The sequence below is a fragment of the Bos taurus genome, chromosome 24 (assembly GCF_002263795.3).
Source record: "Bos taurus isolate L1 Dominette 01449 registration number 42190680 breed Hereford chromosome 24, ARS-UCD2.0, whole genome shotgun sequence".
In the NCBI taxonomy this organism is placed as follows: Eukaryota; Metazoa; Chordata; class Mammalia; order Artiodactyla; family Bovidae; genus Bos; species Bos taurus.
In genome coordinates, this window is record NC_037351.1 from 46086501 (window position 1) to 46107173 (window position 20673).

At 51.8% G+C, this 20673-nt stretch overlaps 1 protein-coding gene and 1 long non-coding RNA gene across 2 annotated transcripts in view; one reads left to right on the top strand and one right to left on the bottom strand.

Moving 5' to 3' along the window:
- The window catches only part of RNF165 (ring finger protein 165), a 116972-nt gene that overhangs the window by 23519 nt on the left and 72780 nt on the right, over positions 1-20673 (top strand). The window lies entirely within an intron of this gene.
- Positions 10374-10935, bottom strand: LOC132343784 (uncharacterized). Its single transcript, XR_009492742.1, has 2 exons — positions 10877-10935; positions 10374-10647 (listed from the first exon to the last, which is right to left on the bottom strand). It is a non-coding gene; the product is annotated as an uncharacterized lncRNA (long non-coding RNA).

Consider the following 20673-nt stretch of genomic DNA (forward strand, 5'->3'; position numbering starts at 1 on the left):
TACGCTAATCCAGGGTGACCTTGTCTTAACTGGGTCACATTAGCAAAGACTGTATTTCCAAATAAATCTCAGGGGCTGAGAGTTCAATGTATCTTTTTGCAAGGACACAACTCCACCCACAACAAGGATGAGACCTGTAGGCCCAGGAGTGGGACAGCCTGTGAGGGCTGCAAGGATTCAGGGGATATCTCCAGGGTTTGTGAGGAGCCAGGTACTCGGGGAAGAGGACAGAGAATGAGCAAGTGAATGAGTAAAAGACAAAAGAGGCAGGAATGCACAGCGTGTACACAGCCACAGGGAAGAGGCTCCCAGGACCTGCTCAGAGCTGCCTTCTAGAACTGCAAGTCCAGGGAAATGAGGCCACCAGGTGTGAAGCCTGCAGCGCATCCTAAAGGGAACCCATTTGCTCCTCCCCTGCAGGAAGCGATGGGGCCCTGGGTGTTCTCAGTCTTCCTCTGTGAACTTCTTCCCTCCTGGCTCTGGCTTTCAGGTGTGGCGACTGCAGAAGGAGGAGTGATTGTCACCGGGGCTCCAGGGATGAGCTAACACATGTCCCCAAAGCCCATAGCCTCTGGCCCTGATGACACACTCCAAACACCCAAGACTGTCTCTTCCTCCTCTGCAACCAACTTCTTTTTCCAACCAACCTTTTTTTCCTCACTTATGAAAGGAGAAACCTGTGGGTGGGATCACCCCCACTTTGTCATCACTTATTCCCAGCATCTAGAGAGGGTCTGCTAAGAGCATGCAGGCAAAAGATATTCCTTAAAAAAAAAAAAAAATTATTTATTTAGGCTGCGCCAGATAGCTTAGTTGGTAAAAGAAACCTCCCGCAATGCAGAAGACCCTGGTTCAATTTCTGGGTCAGGAAGATCCGCTGGAGAAGGGATAGGCTACCCACTCCAGTATGCTTGGGCTTCCCTCGTGGTTCAGCTGGTAAAGAATCTGCCTGCAATGTGGGAGACCTGGGTTCGATCCCTGGGGTGGGAAGATCCACTGGAGAAGAGATAGGCTACCCACTCCAGTATTCTGGCCTGGAGAATTCGTCCATGGGGTCACAAAGAGTTGGACACAACTGAGTGACTTTCACTTTTCAGGCCTTAGCTGTGGTGTGTGGGATCTAGTTCCCTGATCAGGGATCAAACCCAGGTCCCCTGTACTAGGAACAGAGTCTTATCCACTGGACTCCCAGGAAAGTCCCAAGAGATCTTCTTCGACTTAAAGAAAAACCGCAGTGAGATGAGAGCATCTGGACAGTCACACTCTCAGATTTTGTCCCTGCAGACACCCAGTGCCCCCTGCCCTTCACGTACACTACTGCTCAGGAGGACTGCGCCCAGGTCTTAGCACAGCCGCTGAGCTAGCCTGATGCTTGGGCACCTCTCCTTCCTGGGCCTCAGTTGCCCTCTTTGTAGTTTGGAGGTGGTAGTACCCACTTTATACCCTTACATGTGAATAGCTGTCACGAAGCTGCTGCTGCTGCTGCTAAGTCGCTTCAGTTGTGTCCGACTCTGTGCGACCCCATAGACGGCAGCCCACCAGGCTCCCCCGTCCCTGGGATTCTCCAGGCAAGAACACTGGAGTGGGTTGCCATTTCCTCCTCCAATGTCACGAAGCTAGAATTATGCAATTTATTTCAGCCTGACCGTGTGCACTCCTGCTTTGTAATCTGAGCCCTACGCCAGGCCAGCAAGGCAAGGTGGACCAGGCAGGCTGCCCACTTCTTGCGGAGGGGGTGGATCATGTGTAAGGAGTTCACAAGATGAGGAACACTACAAGGGGTGGGGAGGTGCAGGCAGCGCTGAGAAGGCATGACCAGGATTTCAGCTGGCTGAAGGGGCAGTAGAGTCCTCCTGAGGACCCTCCTATGAAGAGGAGTTAGCCAGGCAGAGGGGAGCAGAGGACTTCTCTGCAGAGGGAACAGCCTCTTGGGCATGAGAGTTCAGGGCTTGCCCTAGAAAGAGAGCAGTCTGATGTAGTTGGAACAAAGAGAGCAAAGAGGACGTGAGAACTGAGCCCAGAGAGACCAGATGGACTCCAGGGGAGAGGCCATTCCATTAGCATTCCGTCAGGTTTAGCAAATACAGTCATTTCTCTCACTTCTCTAAAAGAAGTCTGGCAGGAGGAATTCAGGGCTGGTGTGGTGCCTTACAGTGTCAAGGACCCAGGCTCTTCCTAATCGCTCTGCCATTCTTGACTTCCATTCCCAAAGTCACTCATGGCGCAGCAGAGCTGCTACTGCTCCAGCCTGTGCCTGCATTCCACCAAATACAAAGGAGCAAGGGATGAGGATGTTTTCTCAAATTAGGGCACTTCCTAGAAGTTGTACACAGGGCTTAACAGGTGGCAGTGGTGGTAAAGAACCCGCCTGCCAATGTGGGAGACATAAGAGATACGGGTTTGACCCCTGGGTCAGGAAGATCTCCTGGAGGAGGGTATGGCAATCCACTCCAGTACTCTTGCCTGGAGAATCCCATGGACAGAGGTGCCTGGTGGGCTACAGTCCATGGGGTCACAAAGAGTCTGACACAACTGAGTGACTGAGCACAGGCTGCGTATCAGTTATCTACTGATGCATAACCAACTACCCCCCACTCAGTGTCTTAAAACAATAAATATGTGTTGTGGAGGGGGGTTCCCAGGTGACGCTAGTGGTAAAGAACCCGCCTGCCAAAACAGGAGACGTAAGAGATGCAGGTTCAGTCCCAGAGTCGGAAGATCCCCTGGAGGAGGGCATGGCAATCCACTCCAGTGTTCTTGCCTGGAGAATCCCATGGACAGAGGAGCCTGGCAGGCTATGGTCCACAGGGTCACAGAGTCGGATACGACTGAAACGACTTAACACACACACAGAAACTGTACACACCATTTCCATTTAAATCCTACTGGAGAGATTTTAGTCTTGTAGTCAAACTTAGCCTCAAAGGAAGCTGGGAAAGGGTCTTTATTACAGACAGCCATGGGTCAGCTAAAAATAAGGAGTTTTATTGTTATGGAAACGGAGGAAGGTGGATATTGAGGATAACTCACGGCCTCCACCGTAGTCACCATGTTTAGTATTTCACTTCATGAGGGCACTCTAGAAAATCCCGAGAAGCATCATGAATCCACGTCCTGGCTTCAGTGAGGAGCTTCCTCATCACTCTTCCAAATAGAGCCCTCGTCCCTCCCACCAACACAGTTAATCAAGGGCATGCCTCCTGTCCTCCCTGGGCCTCTCACTCCCCACCCAAGGTGCTGAGGCTGTGGGAGGTCTTCAGTGCTGCTAGGAAGGGAGGAGGTGGGACCCTGTGTTTGTGACCAGCCCTTGGAGGAACAGAAGCTGCTTGTTCTATGATGGGACTAGAGGAGCAGTCAGGCCCAACTGGAAAAGCTGTCTTCTTGCTGGGGTGGGAACCTGGGAGCCCAGGGTCCTTTAGGAAAAGGCAATTGAAATTCCAAACAACATGTTGACTAACTCTTGAGACTGGGTTGCTGGTGTCCTTTTCTCAAAGACAGTACCATGGCAATCCCTGCTTTCCGGCCTGGCCCTCCTGGTCTCTTTTTTGGGACCAAAGCCCCAGGCAGCACTAGGCAAAATGTCCGTGCAGTAGGAAAGGTGGCAGATTCTCCTGGGGGCCAGGACCTGGGGGTGCAACGGGAGAAGACCGCCTTGCTTCTCCCAGGCGCACGAGACGGGGTGTGGGTTCTGCCTGGGGTGGTGCCAGGCAGGGTCAGGCACGGAGTCAGGCGGGGCCCAGAGCACTCAGGTTGGGAGAGAGCTGGATGTTGTCCAGCCTTGGGGTGTTCAAGCCACTCTTGGGGACCCCTGGGAGCTGTAGAGGGGGCTGTGGTGGAGCCAGGGGCTCCTTTGAATGCTCCCACCAGCTTTCAAAAGTGGGCTTCCACTCTCATTCCATCTGAAGGAAGATCTCTGTGACTAGAAAACGCAGGACTCCTGCCGGCTGCTCAGTGAGCAGCTGATGGGAACCGGGCAGGGAAGGCGACAGCGACTTGCCTGCGGTCCACGCTGCTTGCTGCTGCCCCATCGCCAGGCCGTCTGGGTGCGAGGGCCTGCCCCTCCCCAGATGCCGGCCGGTCGTCTCTGGAGCCTGCCGTCCCCATGCCTGCTGGCTCGAGTGGGAGCAGTCTCTGACCCTCCCTGGACCTCAGTCTCCTGCACTTGGTGACTGATGAGGCTGGGTGAGAAGCTCCTAAAGATCCTTTTTAGCTCAGACTCCCGTGATCCTATTATCTACTTCATGCCCCGTTTCCCCACTTAAAGAAATTAAGAAATAGGGCAGCACTGAAGATAATAGCTCATTTATGTCCCTGAAGGATTTCAAAGGCCTTTACGGCATGCAAGCAAAATACTGCTCAAGTTCAGCTGTGGCCAGCCTGCCCCCGGATTTGCTCCCACCTTATCCCCATTCGGAAATGGGGGTGTGGTGGGCCGGCCCCGGGGTCTAGGTCCAAGGTCACAAGGGGGTCAGGGGGCAGTGGTTTGCCCTCCAAGGCCATTCTCTTCTTCCCCAGGCTGTGCTGTGCACCCTCTCAGCTCTTGGAATGGATTCTTGAGAAAGCCAGGTTTTCCCTTAAAGTTTTTTGCATAAAAATCGGTTTCTACTCATGATTTCTTAGGCCCCAGGTTTACTTACTTCCTCTTAACTTCCTCACTTGACTTCCCTGGTGACTCAGATGGTAAAGCATCTGCCTGTAATGCGAGAGACCTGGGTTCCACCCCTGGGTTGGGAAGATCCTCTGGAGGAGGAAATGGCAACCCACTCCAGTACTCTTCAAAATCCCACGGACGGAGGAGTGTGGTAGGCTACCGTCCGTTGGGTCGCAAAGAGTCGGACACGACTGAGCGACTTCACTTTCACTTTTCACTTTCTTAACTTAGAGCCACCTGGGCAAGTCCCTCAGAGCTCCCCTAAAAGAAATAGCAGGTTTTCCCACAAGGCTTGTCTTCCAAGAGCCGGCGGCCCCAGGACTGCCTTCAGCTCTGTCCTGCATATTTTCCCTGTGACTTCTTCTGTTCCTGGAAACCCTGAACGCAGCCCAGAAGCAGCCCAAGTAGATGGCAGCACAGCCACGCCTCACTCGTGTGAACAGGGTGGGTCTCAGAGCTTTGCTACTTACAGACTCAGAGCCACGTGACCTTGGCCGATGACACTTGGAGAACCTGCCTTGGTGAACAGATAAGAGGGATGCGTGATAACCCCACTGAGCTCAGCTGTACATATGTCAGTGGATTCAAAGTGCTTGATGAGTTCCTCTCCCCAGTGGTCCCCGCCTCTGGTCCTTTTCTTTAAATTACAGAAACTTAGCACATCAGAGCCGAAAGGACTTCAGAGAGGTGTTCACTCAGCCCCTCCATTTCACAGAGGTGGAGACTGAGTCTCCAAGAGCAGAGTCGCAGGAGAAGAGAAGTAAACAAGGGCTCTTGTGCACAGGCTGCGGAGACCTTTCCGCACCTGAAGAAAGAGCAAAGAGTTAAATCCAGGTCAGCTTCTGCGGCACCCAGGATGGGGGTCACGAGGGCCCGGGATCTGCCCGACTGCCCATTGTGTCCCTGGGGCTGACCCAGAGCTAGCGCTCAGTAAGTGGTTGGGAGTTCTAGCACATTCTAAATCAGAGGGGTCAAGAGAGTTGTGGCTTTGCTGTGCTGCCAGTCTAGAACATCCCTCCTTCTCTGGGGTTTGAACGTGGCCTTGAAGATGAGCGAGTGCTCTTAATTCTTCCACCTCCTTCGGTCATAGAGGAAGCAAAGGCCAAGTCTCCTGGAGAACAGGCGGCTCTAGTCTAGGTGTTATTAATAAGAAGATTGACAGGAGTACACCTCAGTCCTCCAGCCAGACCTGCTGTTTGCAAAGTCTCCACGGGAGCCGTGCCCACCCCGAAGTGGTGCCTGTGCCTGACTTCTCCCAGCACCTTAGCTGCTCCCTGACTCCAAGCACTTGTGAATCCAGGTTCACTTTTGTTCTCTGGGTCCCTGATTCATGTAGGGAGACCAGGTCGCCAAGTCACAGCCCAGCGCTCAGGGGCCCGTGGGCAGGTAGAGGAGCACTGCCTCTCATTACCGTGATTAGCTGACCTTCAGGGCAGGGAATGTGCCTCCGTGTCTTGGGTCTCCCTGGACTTTCTGAGCGGAGTTTCAGAGGTCTCATGAAGTTGCTGGGGCCACTGGTGAGAGGGTGACCAGCAGACTCACCTCTCAGAGGGCCTGAGGGCCGGGCTGTCCTCCCTCAGCTGCCTCCCTACAGACAAGAGACCTTCCAAGACCCTCTTGTCCTCCCCACCCCCAACCAGAAGTTTGCTTGACCAAAAATCCTTAAGAATTACCCAAAGCATATTTTGGTGTGGTGGGCTTCCCAGGTGGCTCAGTGGGAAAGAATCCTCCTGCCAAGCAGGAAATACAGGTTTGATCCCTGGGTTGGGAAGATCCCCTGGAGGATTAAATGGCAACCCACTGCAATACCCTTGCCTGGGAAATCCCATGGACAGAGGAGCCTGTCAGGCTTTAGACCATGGGCTCGCAGAGTCAGACATGACTTAGCAGCTAGATAACAACAACAAAGCTTTAGAGAAAAAGCTGTAAGGACACGAAATACACACACTCTAATGTGACCCCAGGGAGGCTCACTTTGTGGGGTCCCTAGGGGGCCCTTCCAGATGCCCCCTCACCCCTAGGTGAGGTGACCACCCAGACCTGTGATTTCAGGTCATTTCCACCCCTCACTGTAAGATGCCTTCCTCCATCTAATGCTTGGCGCGGAGATTTTAGGATTGGTTTACAATTGGATTTTTTTGTCTTTAAAAGAGGCCAGAGGCTAGAGGTACCATGAAGTCTCCTTTGGTGGCTTCAAAACGTTGTTGTTTGGCTCCCTCTGACAACCGAGCTGGCTGGGGGCCCCCAGGAACATAGAATCACCAGAAGAACCAGGGCTGATGGATCCCTCTTTGTACCTCCTCGTTGGGCTCCAGGCTGGAGGCTGGTTGGCCAGGTTTCTTCATTAGGCCATCAGGGTGCTTCAGGAGGTGAGAAAGAGCCCTGGCCCAGGATTCGGGAGGGCTGGGCCCTCTGATCCCTGCTACACCCCTCGCAGGCTCTTGGGGGTCTGTTTCTGTTTCTGACAAGAGAAGGGTAGATGGGTCGGGGGTCTTTGGGACTCCCCTTGCTTCTCAGCCCTGAGTCTCTGCTTCCCCAGGGCACCTCTGCTTTGTCACCTCCCCCCGCTTCTCAGCCCTCTGAGTCTCTGCTTCCCCAGGGCGCCTCTGCTATATCACCTGCCCCTGCTTCTCAGCCCTCTGAGTCTCTGCTTCCCCAGGGCGCCTCTGCTATATCACCTGCCCCTGCTTCTCCTGCTGTGTCCTTCCCAGGCAGTTTCCTGCCTTCTTGCCAGAGGAGGGGGAGGGGAATTTCTCTTTGGAACCAGACGGAGGTGAGAGGGGAGTGCGCTTGGATGGCAGGTGGCCTGAGCCTAGGCTTTAAAGCTCCATTGTGGACTCTTCCAGAACCCATCTCCTGTCTGTGTTACCCACCCCACACCCTGGGTCAAGGGCCCAGGGGCTCTGTTTGGGGTGACCAATGTTTGCCTCCAGAAGTCTCTAGAGGAGGCTTTTCTCCGCTAAGCAAACGCATGTGCTTGTTTCTTTACAATGATGTGGGCTCTTGTTACGCAGGGTCCCAAGTTCAAAATCTGGCCGGGGTAACTTTTATAGCCTTGGACATCTCACTTCCCTCTGGGTTTCTACATCCTCAGGCTAACTTCATGGTTAGATTGTCCTGAGAGTGCAGGGTGTAGGCGAGGGGTAGAAACAATGACAGGAGAGTTATCAAGCAAGGGGGTCACCCTGCAGAAAGTTAGAATCATCTGCAAAGGAAATGTCATATCTTGTGACCAAACCAAAGTGGGACTTGTCAGTACAAGTTGGGGTCTAACTAAGCGATAGGTCTTGTGACACAGGCTTAAGCCTTGCGGAAGATAAGGGGGCATGAGCTGGGACCAGCTGACACTGTTACTACCTCCTGTTCCCCCAAGCCCAGCCCAGGCCTGGACGACACCTGGTTCTGCTCAAGTGCTCCTCAGATGCTGTAGTTCATGTTATGAGATACCGTCAAGATCTTGGTGAGGGTCCTGGAGAGTTGCTCCCTGGTTTCCTTGTGCTCTTAGTAAGTGGAGTGTCCAGCAGTGTCTTCTGGAGGATCCTGGGAGAACTTGATGCCTAGTGATATCATTGATATCAATGATGAACCTGGGTCTCCTGCATTGCAGGCAGACTCTTCACTGTCTGAGCCACCAGGGAAGGCCCATGTTGACAGTGCAGTTAAACACTGGAGTCCTGACTGAGAGGAAGAGTCGGATTTCTGGAAAGCTTCTAAACTGCGAGAAACGTGTTTCGTTCTGGAAGGGCTCAAGTGCAGCTCTGCCTTGGGACTATTCTCTACCCTTCCTAGTTCTGAGATTGGGTCAAGTTCATTCATTCATTCTTGTATTCATTTACTTAACACACATGTATGGATTGTGCCCTATCAGTCAGGTGCTGTGCTAAGGGCCAGGGAAATAAGAGCCATCAAAACAGTCTTGGAGAGTGAGCATGCAAGTCTAGTAGGAGGCCTTCTGTGTCCTGCTGGAGAGAATGGATTTGCTGCAACTGGCTTAGGGCCCAGTCCTCCTGTTGGGCTTCTGGGATTCACCCCAAGAGGAAATTCATCATATACTTAATTTCCAAGAAAAAGGAAATAAATCAGCAAACCAAGCGACATTGTGGACCTTATAAAGCAAACACAACAGGGAGACCCTGGCATTGGAAGGATGAAAGGCTTCTTCCAGGCTGCCCATCTGCTGGGGGATGTGGGATCTCTCCTTACAGATGCTGAGTTTTGGGAGTTTTCCAGGAACCTTTTGGGATTTAGCTTCCTAGTCAACTGGTTCAACTCTCTGCAGATGTAGGGTAGACCAGAAGACCCCTGAGGTCTCCATCTGCTTTGAAATTCAACAGTTCAGGGATTTTCAGAATCTGAGCTCAAACTGGAGGATTGTATTAATGTTCGGTTCGGGTGGTGGGGAACAACTTGTCCAGAGTAATGACCTGGAAAGGAAGTGGGCTCCTGCTAGGAAGAAAAGTGGCTTTCTGTTCCAAGCATCTGAGCCAAAGACTTATGCTGATTCTCTCTGAGGCAGGGTAGAATTGGCTCTTGAATTACAGATGGGTCTACTGGAATCATAATTAGGCAATTTCAATCAAAAGGTGACCCCCAAATGGGGCCTTAAAACTTATGTTGCATAAAGCTTCTAGCATGGAACAAGATGGGTTTATCCATCTGACCTTGGTTTTCTCCCACCAGCAGCCATGGCTTTGTGTTTCAGTCATTATCAGCCACCAGCTCCCCTGAATAGCAGGTTAGGGGTGTGCTTCTCCAGGCTTCTCGAGCACCAGCATCTCTTCAATGCTTTCAACAAATCAGACTGCTGGGCTCTATTCCTGGATATCTATTGCAGCTGGTCTGGAATGGGGCAGACATCTCTATTTTTTAACCGCCTCCCTTCTTGATTTTGATGTCCTGTTAGGGTTGAGAACTTTGGGCCAACAAATCTCCAGGTGTGGTCCCCTGAGCAGTGCCCTCTCCAGGGGCACAGGTTGAATGAGCATGTTCCTGGGCCCCAGAGCTACTGAATAAGAATCTGCATGGTAATTTGGATGCACACAAATGGTGGAGAACCACCTCTCCAGGGCCTGTCTACCCACCTCTGTGCCCATGCAAAAAAGTCCTTCCTGGGGGAGTTCTTTGGAGGTTCACTGTGAGTTCATCCCTGGAGATGTAGGTTACACCCATCTGATGTGGCTGAGACTGGCTTGGGGTGTGAACCCCTGAACAAAGACTAGATATGTTGGTTAGATCATTCGCTCTCCCCTACACCCTGCCCACATCATCACCAAAACCCCAGGGGTCCTGAGTGGGAAACCAAGACTTTCAGGGCAGGACCCAGTGAGGGGATAGAGGAGCAGGAAGAAGCCCATGGGTGTCCCCACTTCCTTGGGGGCCAGCGTTATCCTTGGTGCCCTTGGCTGTCCAGGAGAAGTCAGCTGGCCCTCTCCAGCGCTGTCTCGGTTCTGCAGTCCTATTGTCTTCAGGACAACTCCATGGAGTTGAATCTTTCCAGGCACGCAGGGGCCCTGAAGCACTCGCCATGGACCAAGGCCTGATGGTGAGTGAAGAAAAGTGATCTGGCTCTGCCTGGTGTCTAGTACATTCTGGGGTTCAGACCCCAGTTCTGCCATTCACTGGCCGAGTGGACCCCTCTGAACTGCCACGTCCTCAGGTTTGTTTACTCTTATCCCATCAACCAATACCTATTTATTAAGTACCTACTCAACGATGAGCTGGACTTGGCCTCTTGTCATTTTTGAGAGCTGGTTACAGAGCCCTAGTTGGGCCTTGTCAGGAAGTGTGACCTGGGGACCAGATCGTTTTTAGGGTAGCACAAGGGAGTATCTAAACAGGAGTGCCACGGGGGCAGCGCTGGTGGCCGAGCAGTGGTGGCAGGTCCTTGCAGGCTGGACTGTCTGCTGTGTCCAGGGGTCCTCTGGAACCCGCCAGGTCTTGCATGGATCCTTCAGGACACGCTGATCAGGGTTGCAGCATAGTTTTCTGCAGGCAGCCTGGTTGGAGAATGGGGGAGCCCAGTTTAATGCCGACCCCGCCTCTCCTTTGCTGTGCCTCCCTAGGGAAGTCACTTCAGTTCTTCACTGCCCCTCCCAGAAACCCATGCAGGGACCCCAAAAAGTAGTGCACAGGACAGCTTGGAAAGCAGCCTCTGTGACATTAAGCGTGGCACTGTCATCTCCACCATCCCTGGGTGGGCCCCTATGGGAGCTCACTCCCACTTACTCCACATTCTAGCTTATTTTGTCCTGGAGGAGAGGGCCATCAGCTATAGAATGAGTCCGTGTCTCCATGGCAACAGGAAGACAGAGCCTTGGGAGGGGCTGGCCTGAGGGGTTAGAGTTTCCTGTTGGGACTTGGTGGAGGGGAGACGGGGCTGGGAAGCAGGTCATCTCTTGCTCTGGCTACAGGAACCAAAGGCTCCGCTGCCTCTGGCCGAGCCATTTTATCCATACATGTTATTATAAAACCTGAAAGGGACAAGATCTGTGTTTCCTCTAATCGAGCCACACTGCAGTGCTGTTATGTAAGGGCTGCGTGGTGTCCAGGAAGCCTCTGGGGCACAGGGAAAAGGAGATTTCTCACCTCTGCAGCCTCTGCCTTGCCCTTCTTTTCCCAAAGCCTTGTAGGGGCACCACCAGCCCTCCTGTGTGAGTGTGTGTGTGTGTGTGTGTGTGTAGGAGGAGGAGGATATGCCTTCTTCTATGTCACACACAGTAAACTGAGCAGAAGAGCCTTCTGCCACTCACTTGGCCCCTGCCAGGCTGCGGTCTCCTTTAGGGGCCTCCAGGGCCATGAGCTGGATGCCAGGGCTCTGGGTCTGGTGTGGCTGGTGCTCAGCCTTGGGGGTGGGGAGTCCAGCCAGAGCCTGGGGGTAATAACAGGGCACATTTCCTCCGGAGCTCCACCCGCGCTTTCTAAGGATCTGTTATTCCTTTTGCGTCCTGATAAGCACCTGTGAGGCCGGCTGGCCCACCAGGCAGGTGAGGAAAGTGAGGCCCAGGGGAGCCCAGGGAGCTTGGTGATGGCCCAGTGGAGGGCCCTGTCCACACCCCCCGGCTCCCCAGTGCCCACGGTGTCCTGGCTGGGATGACAGGCTGACCTGGCTGCATCCCACAGAGCAGGCCAGTTCAGTGCCGTTTCTTGCCATTGATGAGCCAGTTGACAGCGATGTGGTGACAACTGAGAGCACAGTGTGGGGACACAGAGTGTTAATAGACCCCTGCTGACGCCGAGGATGGAGCTGGGCACCCCTGCGGTGGCTCAGGGGCTCTGGGCAGCCAGCAGTGGCCGCCCGACCGGATGCACGTGCACCCAGCCCCCCGGTTCTTCCCTGGGACCCCGGCTGTAGGAGGCGTTGTCATCTGCTCCCCGCATCTAGGAGTCCAGCCTCGGGGCGGCCTCAGCCCCCAGCCCCATGGCCGTGAGTGTCCCTGGCAGCTGCCTGCTTTCCTGAAGCAGACAGACAGAGGCTCCCACAGAAGGGCTGTGTGGTGCCCGGCTGCGGTTCCCATGGCAAACTCAGACCCCCCGTGTTTCTCTTTCCTCCTGGGGTATTTTTCTCCCCTCCGTGTGAGCATGGCCAGGCTGGTTCCCCCACCTCCCCTCCCTACCGAGTGTCCCCGAATGGAGCCCTTCTCGCAAACAGGAAAACTGGGGCCCAGGCAGCTTGTGCACCAGCCAGGCAGCTTTGAAACTTGTTGTAGTTTCATCAGTTAATTAACTAACCATTTTTTATTGTGGTAAAATACACGTAATATAAAGTTTAGCATTTTAACTAAGTGCACAGTTCAGAGGCATTAAGCACATTCATGGTGTTGTGTGACCATCCCCCCATCCGTCTCCACACGTTTTTCATCTTCCCAAACTGAGACTGCTCCCAATAAACACCAGCTCCCACCCCCTCTCTCCCAGCACTGGTAACCTCTCCTCTACTTTCTGTCTCTATGATTTTCTCTAGCTAGGGACCTCCCATAAGTGAAATTATACAGTGTTCATCCTTTCATGACCGGATCCTTTCACAGAGTAATGTCTTCAAGCTTCATCCACGTTTCACTGTCTGTTAGAATGTCCTTCCCCAGACAGAAAAAGGCGGCCTTTTGCCTTTTCTTTTGCTCTGATTCTTTGGTTTTTAAACAAACAAAGCAAGGGAATCTTCCTCCAGCTATTTGTTTTCCGAAACAAAACCGTACCTGGAGCCCCAGTGTGTAAGGCACACCAAGCAGAGACGCTCTGGCTGAACAAGGTGAAGGGGGGCCCTACACCCTGAAGACTCTTGGCAGAAGCTCCCAGGCACGTGGCAAGGCTTCTGCCCCTGTTGCATCTGCGTGTCCCAGAGAGGGGGTGACAGTTTGGCTCACGGTGGGCTCCCCTGCAGGCACTGGGGGCCTGGGCTCGCTCCTGTCTCCTCTGCGTTCCTCCTAACCACCTCTTCCTGCCTCTGGGCCCCAGCCAGAACCCCAGGATTTAACACAAAGGAAAATCCAGAGAAATTAAAGACATTGCTTCCCTGGGGGGTTTGGAGTTTCTCCTTGCAAACCTCCCCAGGCTGCCTTGATCGAATCTGTCTGTTTGAGTCTCTTCTGGGACCTGGTGGAAGCCCCCTGCCTCCCCTCCCCTCCGATCCCCACTCCCCTCTGTTATCTCCCGTCTCTCTCTGTGCTCAGAGTCTTCGAGCACCTTCCAGGCTGCCCATTCTGTTCTGCTCCCACTGAAAAAAGGAAAGTGAAGTCACTCAGTCGTGTCCAACTCTTTGTGACCCTGTGGACTGTAGCCTACCAGGCTCTTCTGTCCATGGGATTTTCCAGGCAAGAATACTGGAGTGGGTTGCCATTTCCTTCTCCAGGAGATCTTCCCAACCCAGGGATCGAACCCGGGTCTCCTGCATTGCAGGCAGACCCTTTACCCTCTGAGCCACCGGGGAACTCGTCTATATATTGGCTCTAGATCATTCCTTTCCTTTTCCGCAAGCATTTCTGGTCCTGAGTTTTGTTTCCTTAGCATCTAGTGAGTATTCTGTTTCTAGTGAGTATTAATCTGCATCTAGTGAGTATTAATTAACTGCAGCATTAAGTTCAATGTTAGTTGCTGCATGAGTTTATATGCTCTGAGGAGTTCCCCATTTATCAGATAGCAGTTCCCTGCAGTTTTACATAAGGTCTGGAGCACACAGAACTTCAAGCCCTATGAGAGGCAAGGTGGGGGCGATATTTCAGGATAGGAGAAGCACATGGAATAGAATACCTTTGGATGTTCTGAAATCCATCACGGCAACCACTGACTCTGCTACATGACACACAGCTGTGTACAGATCATTGCCTCCGTCCCAGGTCTTGGGCTGAGAGCTGGTGGTTTAGCCCAACCCCATGGACTGTAGCCTGCCAGGCTCCTGGATTCTCCAGGCAAGAACACCGGAGTAGGTTGCCGTTTCCTTCTCCAGGGGATCTTTCTGACCCAGGAATTGAACCCAGGTCTCCTGCACTGCAGGCAGATTCTTTACCAACTGAGCTACAAGGGAAGCTGGGCTAAAAGCTGGGAAAATAGCAAAACAGGCTTAGACTCCTCTGCCCTCAATGAGAGCATGGTTTGGGGCAAGTTACTTCCTTTCTTTTTGCTTCTGTTTCCTTATCTGTAAAATGGGATGTAATCTCTTGGGTTGTATGGGGATTACGTGTGATGGAGCCTGAGGAATGCTCCGAAGGGGTGGGCACAGTCGGTCACAGCCAACATTGGCCACTCTGAGCCTGCCCCTACCTGTGTCTGAGGGGACCACAGACTCTTCTTTGGGCCGCAGTTGGGCCCCTAGCTTCAAACAGCAGCACAGCTGTTACCTATCACCTGAGCTTCCTGTCCACTTTGTCCTGTCTACAGTTAACATACAATGGGGAGGGAACTGACATTAGTTGGGTACCTTCTCTGTGTCAGGGTCTCTGTGAGGTATGCGTTAGTTTACCCATCGTACCGACAAGGACACTGAGATTCTGAGTGTTGCAGAGCATGCCCGGGACAACATGGTCAGGACATGGTGGAGGCCACAGGCAGGCTAAGCCTGCCCAGGCAGGTGAAGAGGAGGAACACAGATGCAAAGGAAATAGTAGAAGTGGTCCCTGCGAGGAGTCTTTTGAAGCTTCCTGGGTGTGGGACCTCACCTGTGCACGAAATATTAGACCTATATCCCCAATGTGTGGGATGTTGCAAAATCATGGCCTTGTGACTCGAAAAGGAATTTCTTTCGAGGCCTCAATCCAGTTTATCTGAAGTAATTCAGCAAACACCACTTGAGAGTCTCCTAACTGCAGGGACTGGCAGAGACTCAAAAATGCACAACTTACCCCTACCCCTAGGAGCATCTAGGCTACTGGAAGGAGGTGGCCGGACACAGGATACGCACTTAGAGAAGTTCAGACGTGGCCACTGCATCTAAACCCCAACTCAGCGCAGGTCTGACAATGGGTTGTTTTAAATTGTGAATGTGTTTATAGGGAAGACGTTAAGAAGGTATAGATTGCATAGCATTTCATTACATCTTCAGTAGATAACTTAATGCAAAGAAGAATGTTTCATAAAACTGAGGCTGGAAATATTTGACTTGTAGTTAATGTCCTCTCTCTCTCCCTCCTTCCTCTTCTCCTCCCTTCTTCCTTCTTTCTTTCCCTCCCTCCCTCACTTCAGCAGGTATTTATTGGAACTTACTATGTGCTAGACACATAATGAATAATAATATTGAATGAATAATAATGAACAAGGAGCTTTCAGGAGATGAGGGAAGCAGACAAATAAGAGGCAATATCAAACGTATGACTAAAAATATCTATTTAAAAAGGCAATATCAATATTGCTTCAAAATGGCTATGCATGGAGATGTGAGTACTCAGGAGGGTACCCAGTCAAATCTAGGGCAGGGAGAGGCTGGAGGAAGTTTTCTGGGAAGAAGTGGTGTGGGAGAGATAACTGGCAGGACAGTAGTATATTGTCAGGTGAAGCGATGGAAGATGGGGTGGGGAGAAAGGGTACAAGGCAGAGAGAAAAGCTCTACGAACCGAATGTATAGGAGGTCGAGAGACAGGGTATAATTAATTTTGCTTGAGGGTAGAAGCATGGGAGATAGACAAAGGCTTTAGGGAAAGGCTGGTGTCTGGGGCTTTGTGGGATGAGTAGGAGTTTGATAACCAAAGATTGAGGGCACTCTGAGCAGAGGAAGTGGTGTGAGCCAATGAATGCATTTAGGGTGTGAAGTTCAGGCCACCATGTCTAGAAGACAGAGTATAAGAAAGTGTGACTTGACATGATCAGACATCTGAGAGGATGATCTGGGCAGGAGGACTGCTAACAGGTGATGGAGGGCTGCCTGAGGGAGGTGGCACAGGAATGGAGAGGCAGAGTAGGTTCAAGAGGCATTTGGGGAGAGGGTGGTGGATCTTGGCAGCTAAGTCTCAGTAACTGAGGCCAGTGGAAAATCGCCTTGGGGTTTGCATTTTAGCTAACTGATCTGCCAGATCCCCACGCCGACTTCGTTACGGCTCCACGGCACCCCAGACATTTATCACCTTGTATTGAGGGAGCAAGTACAAGGGTATACAGTGCCACGCAGTACCACTCATCTGTACAGTACCGCACAGTAGCTTCTCCCTTTGCCCACACTGCAGATGAGAAAATAAGGCTGGGTGTCTGCAGAAGTCCACACAGCACAAGGCCTAACAGTCAGGCTCCTGGGGCACACCCTCTAGAACATTCTGAGCATGCTCTGTGGGAGGTGCTTGGTAAAAGCGGTGGCCTTTTGCACATCTTTCTCTAATCAGTACCCAGACTGCAAAGGCTTAGGGGAGCTTGGTGGAAGCCCTGAGGCGTCTTTTCTGCGGGTGTCTAACTTCCCTCCCCCTCCTCTTCCCCTAGTACTGCTTAGATGGATAAACAGTTGAAAATAACCCTGTGTCAACTGGTGGGACCCTGGTGCCTCTATGGAGCTCACCTGCTCCTAATTAGGGCTATGGTGGGGAGGAGAGCGGGCACCAAGGAGCAGCTGCAGTGGTCCCCAGGACCCATGGGTGTCCGGGAGGCAGTGAAGGAAAGAGAAGGCTTTGGGGCTTCACATCCCTACTGGAAGCCCCTGTTCCCCTATCCTGCCCCCTGGTTTTCCCCCCAAGATAAGGGAGGACGTGGAAATGCAATGGCTCTGGCAAGTCATTCAGCCAAGGAAAACTCTCTTATCTTCCTTTGTGAGGGCATCTAGTCCAGGTGATTTTAAGCTTCTTGACCCTGCTTTGGCCACCTGATGCAAAGAACTGACCCACTGGAAAAGACCCTGATGCTGGGAAAGACTGAAGGCAGGAGGAGAAGGGGACGACAGAGGATGAGATGGTTGGATGGCATCACCGACTCAATGGACATAAGCAAGCTGCAGGAGTTGGCGATGGATAGGGAAGCCTGGCATGCTGCAGTCCATGGGGTCAAAAAGAGTCAGACTGAACTGAACTGAACTGACCCTGCTTTGACAAACAAAATACCTTCTCCTTCAAATGGAACTTGAAGCTTAAGAGAACAGATCAATCCATAGGACAAAGTGCTGGTTTCTTTTCAGGGCTGATACTCCATCCCTCCCGCTACTGGGCAGCCCTTCCTACTTATTTCCTAGGACAGACCTCCTCCACCCCTAGCCATTTCACAGGTGAGGGAATAAGCCTAGATAGGTTGAGTGACCTGCCTGAGGTCACATAGTAATTTTGGCCTTTGAGCCTGGACAACAGCACTGGTCCTCATCTCCTTCCCCAGAGCCCTTCTCTTTTTACCAGGGTCTCCTGGCAAGGTTCCTCCTTTAGGCCACTTTCTCTCTGCTGAGGGCTCCCTCTGCTAACTGCAAAGGTCTGGCCTCTCCAGTGGTGGCCACAGTTTAGGTAGACACCCTGGGGAACCAATGAGCTTTCTGAACCTAAAGGATGTGACTCGGGACACAGAAGGGGAGGAGGAGCTTAATGCAAAGGGTCTGTTTCAGGGTTGCTTCCAGATGTTTCCCTGTGGGTAGTTACCTACTGAGACAATTGCAGAAGGTGCTATCCTGCCCCAGGGTCCTGAGCAGGCAGGCAAGTTCTTGCCACCGATGCCAAAATACTAGGTGCACAATCTCAGAGACAGAGTTTTATTGTTTGCCAGGTAAAAGGGGACACATTGAGCTCCTCCTTCCAAAGCTGTGTGTCCCAATCCTGGAGGATCTGGCGAAGAGTTTTAAAGCAATGACTCAAGGGTGGGTTGCTGATAAGATTAGGGTGTGTGGAGGGCCTATCTCCATGGGGTCACAAAGAGTCAGACTGAACAACAACAACAACAGATAATCTCTTGATGAGCTTCTCGGTTCCTTTAATCTGGCCCCAGATGGTCTTCTTAGAATGAAGAATGCTGAATCATCCACTTGTTTCAGGTTTTAGTTCTATCACTCACCTAGAGCCAGACATCCTGGAATGTGAAGTCAAGTGCACCTTAGGAAGCATCACTACGAACAAAGCTAGTGGAGGTGATGGAACACCAGTTGAGCTATTTCAAATCCTAAAAGATGATGCTGTGAAAGTGCTGCACTCCATATGCCAGCAAATTTGGAAAACTCAGCAGAGGCCACAGGACTGGAAAAGGTCATTTTTCATTCCAATCCCAAAGAAAGGCAATGCCAAAGACTGCTCACACTACTGCAGAATTGCACTCATCTCACACGCTAGCAAAGTAATGCTCAAAATTCTCCAAGCCAGGCTTCAACAGTACGTGAACCAAGAACTTCTAGATATGCAAGGTGGATTTAGAAAAGGCAGAGGAACCAAAGATAAAATTGCCAACATCCATTGGATCATCGAAAAATCAAGAGAGTTCCAAGAAAAATCAAGAGAGTAGAAAATATCTACTTTTGCTTTATTGATTATGCCAAAGCCTTTGACTATGTGGATCACAACAAACTGCGAAAAATTCTTTAAGAGATGGGAATACCAGACCACCATATCTGCCTCCTGAGAAATCTGTATCCTGGTCAAGAAGCAACAGTTAGAATAAGACATGGAAAAACAGACTGGTTCCAAATACGGAAAGAAGTAAGTCAGGGCTGTATATTGTCACCCTGCTTATTTAACTTATACGCAGAGTATATCATGTGAAATGCCGGGCTGGATGAAGCACAAGCTGGAATCAAGATTTTCAGGAGAAATATCAATAACTTCAGATACACAGATGACACCACCCCTATGGCAGAAAGCAAAGAACTAAAGAGCCTCTTGATGAAAGTGAAAGAGGAGAGTGAAAAAGTTCGCTTAAAACTCAACATTCAGAAAACTAAGATCATGACATCTGGTTCCCTCATTTCATGGCAAATAGATGGAAAGAATAAGAGACTTTATTTTTGGGGGCTCCAAAATCACTGCAGATGGTGACTGCAGCCATGAAATTGAAAGACCCTTGCTCCTTGGAAGGAAAGCTATGACCAACCTAGACAGCATATTAAAAAGCAGAGACATTACTTTGCCAACAAAGGTCTGCCTAGTGAAAGCTATGGATTTTCCTGTAGTCATGTATGGATATGAGAGTTGGACTGTGAAGAAAGCTGAGCACCGAAGAATTGATCCTTTTGAACTGTGGTGTTGGAGAAGACGCTTGAGAGTCCCTTGGACTTCAAGGAGATCCAACCAGTCCATCCTATAGGAAATCAGTCCTGAATATTCATTGGCAGGACTGATGCTGAAACTCCAATACTTTAGCCACCTGATGCGAAGAACTGACTCCTTAGAAAAAAGACCCTGATGCTGGGAAAGATTGAAGGCAGGAGAAGGGGATGACAGAGCATGAGATGGTTGGATGGCATCACCAACTCGATGAACATGAGTTTGAGCAAGCTTCAGGAGTTGGTGGTGGACAGGGAAGCTTCAGGAGTTGGTGATGGCGTGCTGGAGTACATGGGGTCGCAAAGAGTCAGACAGGACTGAGTGACTGAAATTAGTTCTATAAAGAACTTAAAGGTACTGTTCTGTGTATCCCTTAAGGTGAACCAGGACCCTGCCCAAGGCTCTCCTATTGTTTCTTGGCTTCTCTTTCCTGGTTTCTGCATCCCCTCCCTTCCCTGATTAGCAACTGTTTAAACCTGCCCTTTGGAACTCAGGGAATTTCACAGAGGCTGTTCCCTACAGAGGAGAAATACCAAACCGGGAGACTTCTGTGTTCACGAGCCCCACAGGGTCCTGCTCAGTTTCACCACCAAGCCTGCTCAGTTCAGTTCAGTCGCTCGGTTGTGTCCGACTCTTTGCGACCCCATGGACCACAGCACGCCGGGCCTCCCTGCCCATCACCAAGCCTGCTGGCTGACCTCATCTCAAATGGACTTGGAATGTGAAGAAAGAAGAGATGAAGGTCCAAAGGCAAAGGCCATCTTCACCCTGAAATTCCTCCCGACCCTTCTTCTCAAATTGTCTTCATCCCAAAGCTGTGCTTAATACAGCTTTTACAAAACAGCTCACTCCTCTGGCACCCCGTCCGTACAGGGGGCAGAGTGGAAGAGCCTTGAACCTCACCTCCCTCTCCATCCCACGCCTCTGGGCCTCAGTTTCTTCCTCTATAAAATAGACGAGTGGGACTGGAGGGGCTGTCCACCACGTTCAGCTCGGCTGGTCCCTCACTCAGCGACTCTCAAGGAGTCATTGGAAGCCTGGGAACCGCAGGAAGCCTGTGTGCGTGCGCACGTGCCCCTGGGCAGGGCTGAGGTCTCAGAGCCCCCCTTTCCTCCTCTTGGCCCATCTGTGGCCCATCTGGAGCTGCCAGGGATGGGGCCTGGAGGCGGGCCCCGGAGGAGCCCAGGGCAGCCTTCCTTCCTCCCCCACTGACCCGGGTTGGGGGTGTGCAGGGACATCCGCTGGAGGAGGCCCTGAGGACCTCGCCTCAGGTCTCACTGAGAGGGAGGTAAACGCAGTGATGGAGGTGACAGCCACGCGTCACAGCCAGTGGCAGCAGCACCCTGCTAACGAGCGCTTGTGTGTGTGCCAGGCACGGCTCTCAGCGGTTTG